Source organism: Electrona antarctica (assembly GCF_951216825.1).
Source record: "Electrona antarctica genome assembly, chromosome: 9".
NCBI classification, from domain to species: Eukaryota; Metazoa; Chordata; class Actinopteri; order Myctophiformes; family Myctophidae; genus Electrona; species Electrona antarctica.
Window position 1 is genome coordinate 39,043,561 of NC_136790.1, and position 18,987 is coordinate 39,062,547.

The following is an 18,987-nucleotide window of genomic DNA, read 5'->3' on the forward strand; positions in this document are numbered from 1 at the left end:
TTGGTCTGGTGTTGCACTGTGAACCTATAATTTCTTCGGTACAAAAATGTATTATCCAATGAGAATCGGTGGTGGGGGGGTGGGTCTAACGAACAACCAATCAGCGCCGAGTCCCGTTTTCAGCGTCATCACGCAGCGCAACACACAGAGGGTTGAGGGAAATTCTAATCCCCTCCCCCTTGAAATCGCTCAGACAGGAGACAATGTCAGACTGAAGCTTCAAGAAAGCTACAGTCTGATAATCAGGCTATAGCAAACGCACATTTATTACAATGCTATATAGTGCTTTAACCTTTTAACAAAAAGTTTTTACCAAAAAATCACTTTCCCTACCTTCAATTGAATAACAAAAGTTTATCATGGAGTATTCTCACAATATCAATATATTCTGTTCAGTGATTGAACAGAAGATAAGCAAGAACAAATATAAACTGTTAACACTTTTTCACAATACAAACTGTCAAATATTCTTACTAGAACAGTCAGGATCAAACAGAGATCCAATGTGTGGTTCACTGGAAATCCTTGAAGCCAATAGTGCCAGAGACAAAGCTCTGTCACGTTTTAAGCAATAACATAACCAAAATAACCTCCTACGCTTTAGAAGGCCTAGAAATCAAGTTCAGCACAAAGTAAAGAAGGCCAAGTCATGCTATTTTTCTAATAGAATCAAGGAAAAATAGGATAACCGTCAAACCCTTAAAAACCTGTGTTGCATTAGTAAAACTAAAGCTTTAAGTCCTTGTATCTGGAGATGTATGGAGATTTATCTAGAGATTTATGGTAATCGGATGTACAACTAAAACATTCTTCACCTCTATTGCCAATAAACTTGAAGGATGTTTGCCTGTAGGCCCTAGCTGTTTCCTATGGGCATAATGTACTTTGAGGTTTCTACGACCACCTCAGTGTCATTCCTATTAGCGTTTCCTTCAAGTCATGCAGTTACATTTGACAAAATTGAAACACACACAAATCTGTTAAAGAGCCTTGACATCAACAAGGCCACATGGGCTTGTCAATATTTCTGCAATTCTTAAAGGATGCAGCTGACATGATTGCACCATGTGACACACATTGTTAATATGTCCCTCTGGCATCTAGGTCAGTTCAATTACAGCTGAACTTGGTACATCTGTAACAGCTGCACCTACCTTTGCAATCTTTTTAAGAAGAGTACCAAAGTTCATTCCCACCGAACCAGAGCCAGCAATGCATACCTGTACTTGCACAAGTTCAAAACCGATATGGGAAGATGCTCATTTAGATATATGGAGGAGCAGTAAACTGGAACGTGCTACCCTCAACAATAAAGAGCACCAGCAGTCATCCTCTTTTTAAGAAAAGGGTCAAAGCATGGCTTTTAGAAAAAGTTGCAGAATAGCATGGACACTTCTATTTATTATTAGATATTTTATTTATGCCGTAATCAATGTTTAGTATTGTTTTTTTCATTCTTGCATGACCTGTGTTTGTCTCAGACCAAGACAATGGAAATAGGTCACTGACTTTATTGTGTTCATATTCTTGACGTTTCCCTTAAAGCATGTCCTTTGTTTTTCTCACGTCTAATACATCAAATCAAATCAAACCACTCTTAACAACATTAACTAGAAACGTGCGCTCTTTGGAGCACAGACCTCTGCCAGGCCGGGTTGCCAAACCAGGTCGTGGATTGCAGCCATCAGGACACAAGGAAGCTGCAGGGAGAAATAGAGTTTGTACAACAGACTATTCACGTTTCTTACTGTTGGTGTTTAGCTATATTTGCATTTAGGACAAAGATCTGCAGATCCAGATCTTAAAATCAACAGGAAGTTGACATGTCACATTTGTATTAAAAAACAATGCCGTACTGTGCCGGGTTTTGGCTGACAGGCGGTGTCGTCCTTTACTATTCCTTAAACCCACCTGGATTATACCAGGGACTTGACCTTTTCTTTGCTCTACCTCATGGAACTTTGCGGATTCTACCAGTGTCTTTTTTATGTAGATTACACGGTTGACACTCACTGACATTTTGCATGTTAATCCTGTCTTTTGTGTGTTCACTCTTTTATTCTATAGCACCTTGCCTAACGTCCTTAAGTAAGTTTATAGTATAGGCCTGCTGCCATGCTCACGCACCTTTATACCGTATCTCAGGTTTACGTGTAAATATGTAGATTTTTTTTTTGTTTCCTTCTCTTGATCACCTTCCCCCCACCCCCCACCTGTTCTTCTTCCCATTCTCTTCTGATGTGGAAAAAGCATCACAAATCACAATATGAACTATGCACAAAAACAAATTTCACCCACTCTGATCATGGGTCACCAAAATGTACGTTGGTATGTAGTATTTGTCTAATTCATCAAAATCTGACTGATGGGATGGGAGGGATTGTCCTACTTTGTAACCACAAAGATATATGAGCACTTAACCCTTGCCGTGTAGAATCTATGTGAAATTAAGTACCCACTGTACCTCAGGGGAAATCTACATGCTCCATGCTACATGCTGGTGTCAATTAGATGCTGCCTTTGAACCAAACAATCTAAATCGCTACAACAATAAATCCAATTTAAACACCAAGAAAATGGCTGCATTCCTCTTTTGATAAACAAACCAAACATCTGAATCCATTCATTGTTTAAATTGTCTTCTCATGTTATACAGATGACAAAAGGCACCCTATGCATTGTGACTTACAAACCAAGTATAGCGTTAAGTGTCCCCCCCTCCCCGATTCCTTTATATACAATATAAGAATTGTAAAAATATATATTAAAAACCTTGCTTCCCGGCTATTCGATTAATATAACCTGTTCGAAATATCGAAATATCAGTTTCGATATATTTTCTGTTAATTGCCCAGAAGCCCAGCCCTAATGGTGATTGGTCATTTGGATGAGAAGTGTTGCTGTTTTTACATTTATGTCTAATAAACTATTCAATCAATCAATCAATCAATCAATCAATCAATCAATCAATCAATCACTCTCTCTGGCAGATTGGTCTTGTTTACAGGCTATAATTGTCTCTTTGTGTGGCTCACATACTGTGTAGACATGTCTTCACATTCCATCATGAATCTAATAGACCTGTTGCTACAGTATGAGACGTATATACATTTGTGATCTCATCCTCCTCCTGTCTTTCATGGCAATCAACCTTCCCTTGTTATACACAAACCCACAAATGCAACTAGAAAGTAATACCGGTATAAGTTTTGATCATTTCTTTACCTGATTTGTCAGATTAGTTGTTAAACTATATCACAACATTTGAATAAGAAATCATTGCATTGCTGTTTGCTGTAATGCTGTTAAATGCAATGCATTATCCATCCCAAGCGTTCTGCGTATCCACCTCAAGCGTGCGAATGTATAGCTTCCCATAGCAATTTATGCTTAATTTATACTTTGTCATAGGAAATCAGAGTCTGAGTCTAACAAAAATATTTCTACTGCGATTGGCAGGCTGAGTTTGATTTGATGCTGCCTTCAGTGTGTAAAAGGTTCCCAAAACCACCGGGGGTTGCTGTTCATGGCAAATGAAATCTACTTGGAGTCAACAAATCCAGTCGGAGTGCTTATTTAAGGTACACATTGATACACAGTCTGGGTTAAATTAACACACCAGATTTGACAGTGTATATAGGCTTACACATGCTGAAACATGCACAGAGACACCTGACATTTACCTCCAAAGATACAAAGCCTATATGATAAAAGCAAAATAGAAGCACCTTCCTCCTTTCCCTCTGCATTTCTCCCTCAGGCAAATTGCACTGAGCTCTCAGTGATGAAGCACCTCTTAGTCTGGAGGGCATGAGCGACTCCCTCATCAGCCCATATAGTAACTGCCTCAGTCAGCACTCAGCACCCACACTGTCACATTGTAACACTGTTCATTTACCGCTCACAGTAAGATGAACACTCAGGATTTTACAGAGCATTTTGCCGTGTAAGTACAGAGCACTCTGTGTGTGTGTGTGCGTGTGTGTGCGTGTGTGTGTGTGTGTGTGTGTGTGTGTGTGTGTGTGTGTGTGTGTGTGTGTGTGTGTGTGTGTGCGCGCGTGCGCCTGGCGGGCAGGCAGGCAGGCATGTCTACAGTGTGTGCAGAGTATACATACTATAAATGAGACAGTAACAAGGGCCTATATGCACACAATGAATCAATGAATAGAGCTACTGATGAGACAGATTAGTATGGCTTCGTTCGATAATAATTGTAATGATACATTGTAAAAATGGTTATAAAGGAAATAGTCATGTCTAAATGTGTTAAAGGGATATTTGACTTTCAAACAGGTTTGCGGTCATTTTAATGTCTGCTACAATTTCTGATGTCTGCCCTTTTGTGCAGAAAGTGCTTTTGATTGATTCCCTTTGTTGTCACCACAAAATAGATCTTCTGGTCGATGGGAATGGCCTATATTTGTTCCATGTTGGAACTGAACAATAGCACCTATCAGACCCGCTCTAGTGACTTCTTAAGGCTCAAGGTTCCTCAGGCTGAGACAGAGTTGGGCAAGACAGCTTTCTCTGTCAGTGCCCCAACTTTGTGGAATGAACTCCAAAACTCTTTAAAACTGAGCTCCCTGCCATCTTTCGGTCAGTTCAAAGGAATGCTCCAGAACATTTTCACCATGATTGCTCCTGCTTCAATTGATTTATTTTATTTTATTGACTTTGATTCTGCATAAAGTTCCTTTGTAATTGTTTCCACCAGGCCGAAGGCATGGGGAGAGAGTATGTTTTGCACTCCGTCCGTCCGTCCGTCCGTCCGTGTGTGTGTCCGTCCTTCCGTCTGTGAACAGCTAATCTCGGTCAACTAACCCGGTCGATGCCAAATTTTGCACACACACTCCCTGGATGCCAACGATGAACCTCTGCCCCAAAATTTCCAGAACGGCCTGTTATAGCGCCACCAGGAGGCCGCTTTGTGCAAAACAAGTTTTTAGACAGTACACCTACAGATTTTGTCCAAACTTCACGCAAATTGGTACACAGTCTCTCTAGAGCCATTCAACGAAACGGGTCTTTCAGATTTCTCAGACTCCATCCTGATTGGCTAAGATTGGCTTCCAAAGTTCGCAGGAGTGCTCAGTTTCAAACAAAATGCTGCAAATCATGAACACATCGTGTGATTTCCGTAAAATTGTGCACGCACATTCCCACTAGGCAGAGGAAGAAATGAACATGAACATTTTCAACTCAGCCTCATGGTGGCGCTATAACTGGCCAAAAAGTGTTTTACCTCTAACTGCACGGATCTGTGGATAACGTTGTATGCCAACTCCCTAGAGGCCAAGAAAAAACCTTTGCCTGGAATTTTTCACATCTGCTCTTTATAGCGCCACCAGGAGGCCGACATATGTAAAACACATTTTCTAATATTACTCCTTCAGATTTTATCCAAATTTCACGCAAATCGGTACACATGCTCTCCATAGTCATGTGATCAAGAAGGGGTTGTTTGATTTCTCATAATCCACCCTTATTGGCTACAATTGGCTTCTAAACTTTTCAGGAGTAGCCCGCTTTGTACCTGTTTTGTACAAATCGCCACAACTACTCAACGCAGCGTCCGATTGTGGTGAAACTGTGCATGCATATTCCCACTAGGCTTTGGAAGAAATGCCACTTGACAGTTTTCAAATCAGCCTCATGGTGGCGCTACAACAGGCCAAGCCGTGTCACTCTCTCACACACACACACACACACACACACACACACACACACACACACACACACACACACACACACACACACACACACACACACACACACACACACACACACACACACACACACATATTGCTCCTAAACATTTTGCCAAACATCACACACACACTCCTATCGTCCTGGTGGAGACCTGTGCCCAGATGGGCACTTTTTCTAGTTTATCCTGCTTTATAATGTATTGTGTTGATGTATTGTTTTTTACTGTATTTTGTGTATTGTAACCTCGGCTACATTGAAAATGAGGGCTTGCCCTCAACTGTATTTCCGAGTATAAATAAAGGTGATGATGATGATGATGATGATGATTACTGTAACTGAAGTATGTTAGCAATTCTCAAAAAAGAAAAGAGGATGAAATGAAGAAATGACAGTTATAGTAATTTTCAGGAAGATGACGGGTGATACTATAGATTCTAATTATACTATGCACATGTATACTGCTCACATATGCTATTACTGTGTATGTGTTTGTTTAGGCCTACCTACAGTCTTTTAAGGATGATATACTTACACAAAACTTAGTAGCGCGCGCGCACGCACGCACGCACGCACGCACACACGCACGCACACACACACACGCACGCACGCACACAGATGGTTGGGCAAATGAAAGAGAAAGACCCATGTGGTGTATGAGGAGGGGCCCATACCCACCCAATATGAAAGGAACAAGAGCTGATGGATGACATATATGCTGATATATGAAGGTGACAATGTAGAGGGAAATTGAGACCAGTATAAAAGTTGACTGAGAGGGATAGTTTGAAAGTGAAACGTTGTCTCATCTATCAAAATATGGACGGCTGCCCTAGTCTTGTCATCTAGAGGTCACTAATCAGCACAGACATTTCATGATTCTTGGTTGATAGAGGCTTGACACACGGATCAAATGGTGGCAAAACCGTTTTCACCGGTGGAGAGAGGTGGCACATCACTACGCTGGGTGCCATTTAGCTGACAGAAATAGCCGCTGACCTTTCACAAGGCTTTCAATGAAGTTCCAGCTTTCATGTGACATTTTCAACAACATTACATGTTTACATTACATTACAGGGCAGTGGTGCAGACAGGTCTTGATAAGCATCACTTAAAGGTCAATGGTTTACAAATTTACCAAATGTTATAACATAACTAATGGTTCATTTTGAAACGTGGTGCTGCTACAGTAGTGGTGATACTGTAAGCAACTTAACAGATAGCTTGGATTCAGAACATCCTCTAAATGTATTGTATCAAAGCCTAAATCCACCAGGTGCCACCATGCATTGCATGCATTGTATCTGTAAAGATAATTTAGTGACTTCACATGTAGACATTTCTATTATTTCAATGTAAAATATACATTTGATTTGAATTACATACGGCAATTTTACAAATTCAGCTAATATACCCCTACATATAAGTTTATATAAGGTCTATTCAACATCTATCATTACTTAACTTGCGCAAGCAGAGCGTGCAAGTAATGTTATCAGTCAGGTGCTAGGATGCCTATGTCCCTTAGCAGCATATGATATGACGTCATATGCTGGCACGGGACATACGGAAGCAGACCGTGCAGGTATGTTTTCCGTCATGCTACGAAGCGTATGTCCCATGACGTGATGAAGATATGTACCAATGCCAGGGTATAATTGGTTTACGATGGTGACGTAATGATGATATGTTTCAGTGTCGGGTGGATTAAAGGGACATACGCATCAAACCACCCGAGTAACCACATTATACCACTAACCAACTCAGAAATTACATATACATACATATAGACATATACATATAGACGTATGAGCATATGACGTGATGAATATATGTACCAATGCCAGGGTATAATTGGTTATCAATGGTGACGTAACGATGACATGTTTCAGTGTCGGGTGGACTAAAGGTAATGCCCCTATATGTATACAGTATGTAATTTGACACCACTGCCATAACAGGCATAAGTAATCATTACCATACTTCAAAATACGACTTTTATTCCTCCAAAAGCAAAGTACGTAGCAAATAGCTAAACCTAATAATTCAATATTGCAAAACGTTTGTAGTGGTCTACTTGCACGCTCTGCTTGCGCACTAGTCAGCCATTTATGGCCTACCAAGCAAGTAGGCACTCGACATGTGTGCAGTTCTAGTTGGAATATGTTTCTACTTTTTATCCAAAGCACTATATTGCACCATTTACCATTTATTTTCTAGTGCCTTTGGGAGCTTTACTCAGAAGATAATGGAGAACATCATCAAGAAACCCAGGGAAGAGGCACTGCCACTGCTAAACAGAGTCCCAAACAACTGGTGGAATGAGAATGGCAAATGAAAAAAGTGCATTATGAGCCCTGGAGGCCTGCTAAATAAAGACAATCAAACAGATGTTTTAGGCCAAAGAATTGGGGCCAGTGTTTAAAAAACATTTGACATTGGCATTTGGTTGATGCTTAGAGCTCTATAAGGTTCCTGCACTGCAAAGGCTGGATATTGATTCCTCTGTGGCGGTATAGGTGCTCTAGTCTCGTGTAACCAGACAACTATTCAACAATCTCTGAAGCATTTGAACATTGCGAGAGGCAACAGTCTGGCAACGTGCTCCAACAAATTGGCCATGTTCGTGTAGTGGCATCAATGACATGGCAAGAGAGAGTATGGGACAATGTATTCTAGCACAGTAAACGTATTCCAGTATAAATATCATATCGTAAATGTCACTAAAAGGTTATGTAAGGCTCCACAATATTGGCAAGAAAAGTACTGTTAGGAAATAACAAAATGTCTCCATCTCACGAAAAGTGTCATTAAGGGAAACAGGAGGACATCACCAGATACGTATGTCCTGCAGGGTGGCACGCCAGACGAAGGTGACGAGTGGGTGACAATGTTATCACACGTAAAGATGAAATTACCTACCTAGGTTCCATCTTGGAGGCTAATCTTTCCGGTGATAAAATGGCCACCAACGTAATAAAAAAAGTCAACCAAAGAACAAGATTCCTTTACAGGATCTCCTCACTGGTCAACAAAAACACCTTGAAGACCTTAACAGGAGCCCTCGTACAAGGCTTCTTTGACTATGCATGCACCTCCTGGTACCATAGCACCTCAAAGGCCCTTAAAACTATAGGCTCCAGACTTCCCAAAACAAACTGGTCAGGCTACTCACCCCCCGAACCCACCTCACCCACCCACTTTGACAGACTGGCATGGCTTAGGGTCGACGACAGAGTACAGCATCTTGCAATGAGTCTGGTCCACAAGATTCGATACTCCACCAAGATACCCATGTACCTGTCTAGATACTTCCTTAATGTTAACGAAGTCCACACCCACAACACCAGAGGGAGTGCAACGAACCATGTACAACCCAGATTCGGCACAATCAAGGGACTAAATTATTTTCGCTCCTATGCCACCAAAATGTGGAACGCCCTACCAACAGTCATTAAGACATGCGAATCCCTTGACTCCTTCAAAACCGCTCTCAAAGGGCACCTACGGATGGCTGCAATTCAAAACTGGCCCCCGTAAAATCGGAATCCCCCCCCAAACCGCCCCCCCCCCCCTTTTCCCCTCACTGTATATGTTTCTTTTCCCGTTTTACCTCCATTATGATGAATTCCTGTTCTGTTCTTTGTCTATATAGAAGTGTCTATTTGTACGTCTCTAATTGTTTTGATGAATTGAACATGGTGGACCCTGTTGTAAACAAGTGTAATGCTTAATTGGGTCGTCCACTCACAGTTAACAGCCTTTGTATTGAGTTTGTGCTTGAAATGTACTGTAATTCTGCAAACTGTTAATACATTTTTCAATCAATCAATCAACGTAGCGTGCTGCGTGCCTAACCAAACGTTCTGTTTGGTGGTGTCTCACACAAGGAAAGTTGTGTTACTACCAGTAAATGTGGCACGTAGCCACGTACCTACAGTAAATCCCTTAGAACCAAGATTAGGCCAGATGGCCATGACATGGCAAAGGTCCCTGATGCTGCATTTGCAACTCCTGAAGGTTGGTCTGTTGAGCAGTGAGTGGAACTGGGATTGTGTATTATTCAGCACGTGTCTCTCCCGATTAAACTCCTCATTGTCAAGTGAAAAACAGAGCTGGCGACTGCATGTGTACCCGATGAGAGACACATGATTGTCTACAACACCCTCCTCAAGGCATATAGACTAGGAATTGGTAGTGATAGCTAGGGACTATATACGTGGGGAGAATTGAGTACCACAGACGAAAAACAGTCTAAGTCCAAATTTCAGACTGACCCCTCCACGAAAAGGCCTTGTTGTCCTGAACCCTTATCTATAATTTATATATTATGGATCAATAGTGTGGACTTGAACTGTTATTCGTCTGTGGTACTCAATTGACAACGACTAATTGGGAATATAATGAAAATACAACAATAGAGGGTATGCGTGTGACATCATCATCATACCCGGAAGTTATGCGGGAACGCCTATACTGAGTGGCAAAAAACTAGGCAAGAAAAGTCCTATCTGCTTGCATTAAATAACGGTAAACAACATTAAACTCACTTTGCCACTCACTTTGCCACTCGATTTGCCACTCGGTTTGCCATTCACTTTATGCATGCGCATACCCTCTATACAGTTCATAAAAAAATCACAGTCGTGGAAAGTGAGGAGTGACTGGTAATGTTTGTTTAAAGAACAAACATTAAAGTCCTTAGACTTGGCTGTGCCATATGACGTAAAAGTGCTCTAAACAAACATTTAAAAGGTCAAGGTCAAGGTAAACTTTATTGTCCACAAGGGAAATTTGTCTTGGGCTTTCACCCCAGCTACAGCCACACATAAAACATTAATGATCCATATGGTCCATATGAAGTCATTTCAAAAATCACTCCCCAGTGTGAAGTGCCTTTGCTGCTATCAAGTACACATGATGTCATAGTAATTCATTTTGCCATTGACTTGAAAGGGAATTGTGTGAGGAATTGTTTTGACATAACATACACACAAAGACAAGTCACTTGTTGGAGCAGTTTGCACCGCTCAAAAAGAGACCTTGGACGAGTACTTGATCATACTCTAGAGCTGGACTAGCCTGGTTTCCAGCCCATACACCCCGCCCACTTCACTGAGCTGCTTGAAAGCTCAGTCTGATAATCACATGAGATTCCTGATTCTGTACAGCTGCTGCAAGCCAGGAGAAGGTGCAGATGTTAGATCTTACCTTCTATCTAAATTAAAAATGCAGAAATATTATAATGAACTATGAACAGATCATGAAATTACTATGATAGGTGGGTCATATGAATATAATTTTAATTTTTGAAATTTGGAACAGAAAGAGCATGCGATAGTACTATTATAGAGAAGATACATTACCCAAGGATGACATTGTGTAAATTAGCTCTTAGCTGTATCTCTGGTGACTGCATGGTGCAATACATTTTGTTTGCATTGTCCCTTTGTCAAATGAACAGACAAATAATGGACCATATAGCAAGAAAAATGTCACGCCTCTATTCCAGTCCAGTCCCTAAAAAAATTGACAATCCAATCACAGAGCCTATACTTATTAACTCATAACCATGTGTCCCTGTTTTGGGCCTGTCAATTTACCAGAATTATGAAGCTTTTTTGATGTTTAATGATTTGTTTTGGTTTTTATGACATGAAAACAAAAACATTGTTATCTAAGAGCGGTCTTCTTGAATCTATAAGAAACAATTGTATTTGTATAATGGAAGTTTGTATCCCAGGATCAACATAATTAAACATTTCTTAAATAAACCATATCTTCCTAACTACCGGTATCCTTTTATGCAACATAAATAGGCATATGGCTTTGGTTATTAGGCCAGAAAGTTATATGGGGTGCATCGGGTTTGCGTAACTGCATCCTGCCATGGGCTGAGATGCACTATTACTCTCAATAACAGATAACACCCCCCTAAACATCAGACTAAGGACACTCAGACTGATAGACTGATAATAGACTTATGTCCAGCTCACCTTTCGGATCAATTTCAAGTGGTCATGTACGCTGCCTGCAGCTGTAGAGCTTTGTTTGCTGGTTTGCAACCAGATGATGTTTGGTACACTGATCCATTTGTGTGCTGTCTGGGAAGATAATGATGTCTACAGTATTTCAGGCATCACAAATGGGAGTGTAATAGCTGTGACCTTATGGCTGCATCATTTGGCTATATTGAAAATACCCTTGATTGATATGTTCTGTATGTTTTTGCAGGGTACAAAAAACTAAAAAGGTCAACATACAAAATAAAGAATTGTGTTATTAGGTGGTTACATATGTTGAAAAGAATATCTTTCATCCACTATTGAATCTGTTGGTGTAGTTAACATTCTGCCTTGTTTCAGACCTTAATCGTAAGCTCTTTGTGATATACTGTAACCATGTGTGCAGGACTGAAATCACATCCATAATGAAATCCAGCAATATGAATACCAAAAAGTATTTTGAATAAAATGCATTTAATGCAAAATGGCTAAATCCAGGGAATCCAGTTGGTAACAATTTTGATTGTATGACTTATGGTTCAAGATTTATTTAAGCCAAAACGTGAAATCGGGCTGCTATAGCGCTAGCCTGGGTTCCAGCCTGATTCGCTGCGTTCCGCGGATCTGAAAATGTCACTTCCATGCTCAGCATACGTCACGGACCGTCTATGCACCAGAACTGGTGCACAAAGTTGTGCACTCCTTGGGCCCAGCATCGTGGGCGTGAAATTCTCTTAAATGTAATAATAGATTGGAATGGAATCTGAACAATCTGATAATATGATGATTACAGAGATAATGTGTATTGATTTGTGTGACGTTTGGACAAAATCTGCAGTAGTAGTAGGAAAATGTATGTTTTGAAGTAAACGAAAAATGCCGGAAGGCCTTTCGGGCGTGGTCAAAAGTTTCACATCACTCTGCTGAATATTTTGACGGCAGTAACTGCCTGTCATAATTTCACCCCCCTCCGTATCGAAGTATTGGACAGTATTAAGATGTTGATATTAATTTATATTCATCTTTAGGGCCCCAAATCATACCCTAGAAAGCACGAGTGTCTATTTCAAACAAAGACATTAATAAGTCAGTATAAGCTTTATAATGTGTTATGATAAAGGTTATCATTATTTATAAGTACTTTAAAATTATATTGTCTTATAAGAATTTTTATAATGCGTTATAAACATGGAATACATAGCAAGTTATGAAGTATTATATTACTTGATAATATAAGTCATTATAATAAAGTTTATAATGTGTTATGATTAAGCTTATAAAGTATAATGATTATTTATCAGCGCTTATACATATAATTATACATGTTTATGAGAAGATTATAATATCTATAAGTTTGTTCATAATGCGTTATAAACGTGGGATGCATAGCAAGTGTTATCAAAAAGTCCTATTAAACTTTCATTTCTATAGCCTTTTTCTTTCTAAACTGGAACATCAGAACTGTCGAAAGCAAGTGCTGCTTATTTCTGGGACATTGACTTGTTGGAAACCTGTCCTATAACAAAAGCATTAGCAGTGACATAAAGGACTATGTAATAACCACCGCAACATGCCAGTGACATAAAGGACTATGTAATAACCACCGCAACATGCCAGCTGTGCTATTCACCAGAGGTTACAGCTTGAAGGATGGAGAATGAGAATGCACACAATGCTACTCTCTGATCTTTTCTTATATGGGTGTATCATTCCACTTCAACTCAGATGCAGGGCTGTTTTGAGTCCTGGTTTCCTCTTGTGTCTCATAAGAGGAGAGCTATTGCTTGGACGTATTATAAATTGATCAGCTCTCTCTCTCTCTCTCTCTCTCTCTCTCTCTCTCTCTCCCCCCCCCTGTCTCTCTATCTCTCTCTCCCTTTCTTCCTCGTGCACACCGACAAAACTCTCCTCTCTAACTGTCTCCTTCATTTCTTTCTTCCTCTGCCCTTTCCTGAAGAACCCAGACATAGGAGAGAATGTGCCTTTTCTGTTACTTACTACCAGTATAAGATGCCCTAGAGGGCGAGTTCGCATGCACGCATCCGCCTGGGTGTCGGCAGACTGCTGGGCTGGCGCGTTGGTATGGGAGGTCAGATCAACATATGGTCACAGGTCAGCTCCATATATGGAGATCTAAGGGTGATGAGGGACCAGGTAGGGCCGGGCCTTACTTTTCGTGTTGGCTGAGAACTCTTGGGGCGGGGCCGTCTAAGGTTTGAATGGACATAGGTATATCAGTCAAAAGGGAGACATCGAAGAGGAAGGATGGGTGGGGAGAATCAACATATGGAATGTCAGAACAGGTCAGCTCCATATATAGAATGGTAAATGGTGCATTTATATAGCATACATAGATTGTGCATTACATTCACCCATTCACACACACATTCATACACCGATTGCGGCGGAAGCCATGCAAGGTACCAACCAGCACATCGGGAGCAATTTGGGGTTCAGTGTCTTGCCCAAGGACACTTCGACATGTAGACAGGAGGAGCCGGGATTCGAACCGCCGACCCATGGATCATTGGACGACCTGCTCTACCTCTTGAGCCACAGTCGCAGTAGAGATGTAAGGGTTTGAGGTCAGTTGCTGGCCGGCTCCATATATGCAGATATTTTTCCCTGCACTTTCTTCCTCGTTTCCCATTCTCATCAACTCTTGTCCTCTTCTTCTATTCTTGATGAGGTCAGTGTCGTGATCTTCATATATGGAGACGGCCATAGACGTGTCACGAGGTGTGATGATGTCACAAGGCGTGATGAATTGATAACCATATGGAAGCATGACACAACTGACGGACGGGTTTTGCAGGGTTTCATAGTAATCTGCGACCTACCGTCGCAATTATCGGGGTAAAGTTCAGCCTTTATAGATCAGGGGTTCTCAACGTTTTTGGCCGGGGACCCCCGGAAATGCTTTGGCAATGTCTCGGGACCCCCCCCCCGCCCCCTCCCGACTCCCGAAATTGACTGCTACAATAACCTTAAACCATTTTGGGCGGGAACCCCTTTTGGTGTTTTAAGCATTGTTATAATTTAGCTATTGAAAAATAGCAGATCTACAAGCTCATAGCGCGCCACCGAGTGGCGCGCTACGAGCTTGTAGGTCTGCTATTTTTGAAAAATCGTGAAAATAAAATTTAAAAAAAAAATAATGAAATTATGAAAATAATTTGGGGACCCCCTAAAATAATTTGGCGACCCCCCCGAGGGGTCGCGACCCACGGGTTGAGAACCCCTGTTATAGATGATAGTCTATGAGAGTACTACTACTCGGGTTATGTGCTAGTAAATAACAGGCATAATGCCTTGAGCTTACAAACACAGCCAAACACGCACACATGAAGTGCTTTGACTCATTCTAAGAGCTGGTTGAAGGTTAATACTCTGTAGAATGACACTGCAAGGCATTATTTGCTTTCATGCTGTCATCTCAACAAAGCTCTGAACATGGCGATCTGATTTGCTGATGTGTCATCATCCGACAGACACTAACTGATAAAATAATTTCACACCTTTGTCACGCCTGCCACACCTACCCGGTCTTCCTCCCCTTCTTTCTAACCTATCTAATTCTATAGGAGTGAGACAGAGGTGCACCGTGCATGGGAGAGGAGGCGGAGGCAACCAATCATCTCTGCTATAAAGCCTGGTCCTACCCTTCACACCCCTGCCAGATCTTCAGTCTACCTGGACCTAGTCAGTAGTCATGTTCCACTCGGGCTAGCAGCAACTTATCACTCTGTGTGTTATCCTGAATACTTACATCTCTCTCCTGTGTTTGCAGTACCTCCTACCACCCTGGACCTGGAAATTGGAAGCTTGCCTAACCTGCCTCTGTCTGCCATCTGTACACTCTGCTCTGCTCCTGAACTTTACCTGAAGTATACCATTAAATCTATATTCTAAAACTGCACTCTGTCTGTCTCCTTGTCTGTACCTGGGTTCAAACTAACATAATTATATGACAACCTTTAACATTTTGGACAACGGTTTGTTTGTTAGAACAATGGCTTTGCACTTGCTGAGCATGCTCACCCATACACGTTTCTTTACACTTCTCCCTAACATAAACGGACTTGATCAAGACGGATCTGTCCAATGTTTCGTATTCCATCCTTCTAGGCGAATTCCGAACATTGCTGGCCCACAATAACCTACCTGAAAAAGTGCTCTGAGAAGCACTTTTTCTAGTTTAAACTAAACTGGTTAAATACAGAATAACATTTGAATCTCTTTCTTTCTCTTGCAACCTCTTTCTCGCTGCCTTTTGTTTTTGTTTACAGTCAAAGCGCTATCTCCAACTGATCTCTATTTTTGTTTCCATTCTCAGACTTTTCAGAAGAATCATTTCCCCTGTTGCTGCTATTCAAAGGATTTGAACAACAATCCATGCAACTGATACTTGATCTTGTCTTTGAAAATCCATAACAATCTGAATTACACAGTGCACCCTTTGGCTTTCTATGAAAAACTCAATACAAATACATAGCGGCTATACTGTATGTGTGCATGTGAGCGCACGCACGCACGCACGCACGCACGCACGCACGCACGCACGCACGGACGGACGCACGGACGCACGCACACACAGGGCTACAACGCGCACAAGGAAACAGGAAGAAGAGAGAACTGGCCTTGCCCAATTCTGTTTGAAGGGAACTTCCAATTCCGTGAGCCAGTGAATTTTTGGAGGATTGGTGATGCTACAGGCCCTGACAAGTAGCAGATAGTGAGGCATGGAAAAGACATGGGAGGCTCAATGCTCATCCATTAGCAGACAATACTCTTTTGAGAGTTGCCATTAACCATTGATGAAATAGCAATAGCAAATAGCAATGATGGACAAAGTACCCAACCCCAGTACTTGAGTCAAAGTACAGATACTCCTGGTCAAATATTACTCAATTACAAGTGAAAGTTGCTCAGTCAAATTTGTACTTGAGTTAAAGTAAAAAGAAGAATACAATGTGTACACCTGTAGACCAATATGCAATGAGAAGTCAGTTTGCAAGTTGTTAATGCAGAGAGCAGACGTTTTTGATACCAGTTTGTTGATATTTGCTGACTTAGACTACAGTTGTGAGATAATTTAGACTTTGTAGCCTAGCTTCTTTACACATGCTGTGTGTGGCATTAGGCCTTTAGCTGGTGTTGCATAAGCCATCCTTCTGTTATTGGGGTTGCATTATGTGTTTGCATTTACAGTACATTATTTTCTGTATTGTTGGTTACTCTCAGCTTTCTTTGATGTGTGCAGTACAGAAATATTACCAATCAATGTTATTTTCCTTTTTTGTAGTTTTACTGTGTGTATCCTGCTACTGTGAGTGAGTGGAGAGGAATAAATCCATCGCTTGTGAGAAACAGTAAAAGGACTCCCAGTTGTCTGTCTGCCTAGTTGGAAAAGGGGGAACTTCTTGACGAGGGCAGATTAGTTACTGTCCACCATCTATTGTCCACTGTCCATGTCTATATTTAGGTTTGTTTTCATTGACCTTTACAGGGAGGAAGCTTGTTAATCAACTGGACTCCCTGGCAGAGGCAGGACTTAATGTGGTAATATTAGAACAGCTCATTAACAGCACGCCTAGTCGTCCACCCTTCCCTGGACACATGCACCTGGCCAATATAGTACTTGTACCACTGCATGCCTCGAAATAATTTATAACCCTGCATTTACAATCCTATAATTGAGTGGTGTACAGATGCACACACACACACACACACACACACACGCACACACACGCACGCACACGCGCACACGCGCACACGCACACACACACACACGCGCGCACACGCACACACGCACGCACACACACACACGCACACACACACACACACACACGCACACATGCACACACGCACGCACGCACACACGCACAGCACACGCACACACGCACATACCAGTAGATTTTCCTGCCTACTGTATCTCAGTTTCCAAATAAAATGGTTTTAATGCCAAGTCAGTGAAATTGCTTCCTGCGTACCAATCCTGAGTTGATGGAGATGACATGTCAGCAGAACGCACCCTTTTAAAATGAACATCAAAGAGAGTCCAATTTCACCTCCCACTTGCCAGCTTCTGTACTAGGTGTTTGAACAGACCTCATACACGTTTCCCTCTCTGATAAGAGATGCTGTGATGTTTATTGTAAACCTGAGACTGAATGCATGGTTTGCTAGGCTGCCAGTGTTGCCATTTCTGTTATTGTCTCCACCAGGCCGAAGGCATGGGGAGAGAGTATGTTTTGCACTCCGTCCGTCCGTCCGTGTGTCCGTCCGTCCGTCTGTGAACAGCTAATCTCCGGCACCGTTAACCCGGTCGATGCCAAATTTTGCACACACACTCCCTTGATGCCAACGATGAACCTCTGCCCCAAAAATTCCAGAACGGCCTGTTATAGCGCCACCAGGAGGCCTCTTTATGCAAAACAAGTTTGCACCTACAGATTTTGTCCAAACATCACGCAAATTGGTACACAGTCTCTCTAGAGCCATTCAACGAAACGGGTCTTTCAGATTTCTCAGACTCCATCCTGATTGGCTAAGATTGGCTTCCAAAGTTCGTAGGAGTGCTCAGTTTCAAACAAAATGCTGCAAATCATGAACACATCGTGTGATTTCCGTGAAATTGTGCACGCACATTCCCACTAGGCCGAGGAGGAAAAGCCACATGAATAGTTTCAACTCAGCCTCATGGGGGCGCTATAACTGGCCGAAAAGTGTTTTTACTTCTAACTGCACGGATCTGTGGATAACTTTGTATGCCAACTCCCTAGAGGCCAAGGAAAAACCTTTGCCTGGAATTTTTCACATCTGCTCTTTATAGCGCCACCAGGAGGCCGACATATGTAAAACACATTTTCTAATATCACTCCTTCAGATTTTATCCAAATCGGTACACATGCTCTTCATAGTCATGTGATCAAGACGGGTTTGTTTGATTTCTCATAATCCACCCTCATTGGCCATGATTGGCTTATAAACGTTTCAGTAGTAGCCCGCTTTGTACCCGTCTTGTACAAATCGCCACAACTACTCAACGCAGCGTCCGATTGTGCATGCATATACCCACTAGGCTTTGGAAGAAATGCCACTTGACAGTTTTCAAATCAGCCTCATGGTGGCGCTACAACAGGCCAAGCCGCGTCACACACACACGTTTATATTGCTCCTAAACATTTTGCCAAACATCACACACACACTCCTATCCTCCTGGTGGAGGAGACCTGTGCCCAGAAGGGCACTTTTTCTAGTTATAAGTGATTTG